This window comes from Arachis hypogaea, chromosome 4 (genome assembly GCF_003086295.3).
Source record: "Arachis hypogaea cultivar Tifrunner chromosome 4, arahy.Tifrunner.gnm2.J5K5, whole genome shotgun sequence".
Lineage (NCBI taxonomy): Eukaryota > Viridiplantae > Streptophyta > Magnoliopsida > Fabales > Fabaceae > Arachis > Arachis hypogaea.
Genome location: NC_092039.1, coordinates 86,037,376 through 86,039,036, shown reverse-complemented (window position 1 = coordinate 86,039,036; position 1,661 = coordinate 86,037,376). Strand labels below are relative to the sequence as shown.

The 1,661-nt window shown below is 36.7% G+C and overlaps 1 non-coding gene across 1 annotated transcript; it reads left to right on the top strand.

Annotated features, from left to right (window-relative positions):
- The first annotated feature begins 383 nt into the window (after nucleotides 1-383).
- LOC112799176 (small nucleolar RNA R71) lies at nucleotides 384-487 on the top strand. The gene has a single exon (XR_003200754.1). It is a non-coding gene; the product is annotated as a small nucleolar RNA R71 (small nucleolar RNA).
- The last annotated feature ends 1,174 nt before the right edge of the window (nucleotides 488-1,661 follow it).

Here is a 1,661-nt window from a genome sequence, read left to right as displayed (position 1 = left end):
TCACCTCTGCCATTGCAGGGTTCTCAAGATCATAAGCTTCTTCTTCAGAAGTTGCTTCTTTAGTACTGTTGGATGCATTTTGCAATCCATTCAGACTCTGAGAGATCATGTTGACTTGCTGAGTCAACATTTTGTTTTGAGCCAATATGGCATTCAGAGCATCAATTTCAAGAACTCCCCTATTCTGAGGCGTCTTATTACTCACAGAATTCCTCTCAGAGGTGTACATGAATTGGTTATTTGCAACCATGTCAATGAGTTCTTGAGCTTCTGCAGGCGTTTTCTTTAGGTAAATGGATCCACCTACAGAATGGTCCAATGACATCTTAGAAAGCTCAGATAGACCATCATAGAATATATCTAAAATGGACCACTCTGAAAGCATGCCAGAAGGACACTTTTTGGTCAACTGCTTGTATCTTTTCCAAGCTTCATAGAAGGATTCACCATCTTTTTGCTTGAAGGTCTGAACATCCACTCTAAGCTTGCTTAGCTTTTGAAGAGGAAAGAACATGGCCAAGAAGGTCGTGACCAGCTTATCCCAAGAGTCCAGGCTATCTTTAGGTTGTGAGTCCAACCATGTTCTAGCCCTGTCTCTTACAGCAAAAGGGAAAAGCATGAGCCTGTAGACTTCAGGATCTACTCCATTAGTCTTAACAGTATCACAGATCTACAAGAACTCAGTTAAAAACTGGTAGGGATCTTCTGATGGAAGTCCATGAAACTTGCAGTTCTGTTGCATTAGAGCAACTAGTTGAGGTTTCAGCTCAAAATTGTTTGCTCTAATGGCAGGGATTGAGATGCTTCTTCCATAAAAATTGGAAGTAGGTGTAGTATAATCACCAAGCATCCTCCTTGCGCCTCCACCATTGTTATTGGGTTCGGCCATGTCTCTTTCTTTTTCGAGATTCTCTATAAGGTTTTATCTGAATTGTTGTGCTTTAGCTTCTCTTAGCTTCTTCTTCAGAATCCTTTCAAGTTTAGAATCTGCTTCAACAAGAATGTCCTTGTCCTTGCTCCTGCTCATATAAAAAAGAAGGGAACAGAAAATAATAATAGGGATCCTTGATGAGCGGATAATTTATACGCTTTTTGGTATTGTTTTTAGGTAGTTTTTAGTATGATCTAGTTACTTTTAGGGATGTTTTCATTAGATTTTATGTAAAATTCACATTTCTGGACTTTACTATGAGTTTGTGTGTTTTTCATGTGCATCTTTGCATTCATATTGTCTAAGCATTAAAGGTTTCTAAGTTTGGTGTCTTGCATGTTTTCTTTGCATCAAAAATTTTCAAAAATATTTTCTTGATGTTCATCATGATCTTCAAGGTGTTCTTGGTGTTCATCTTGACATTCATAGTGATCTTGCATGCATCATTGGTTTTGATCCAAATTTTCATGTTTGGGGTCATATTTGTGTTTTTCTCTCTCATCATTAAAAATTCAAAAATAAAAAAAATATCTTTTTCTTTTCTCTCTCAACATTTCGAAAATTTGGGTTGACTTAGTCAAAAATTTTTAAAATTAGTTGTTTCTTGTAAGTCAAGTCAAATTTTCAAATTCTAAAAATCTTATTGGTGCACGAAATTGTGATCATCAATGGCGCCATCAACATGCTACACTCAATTGCAATCTCAACTTTTTATCACAACTTCGCACAA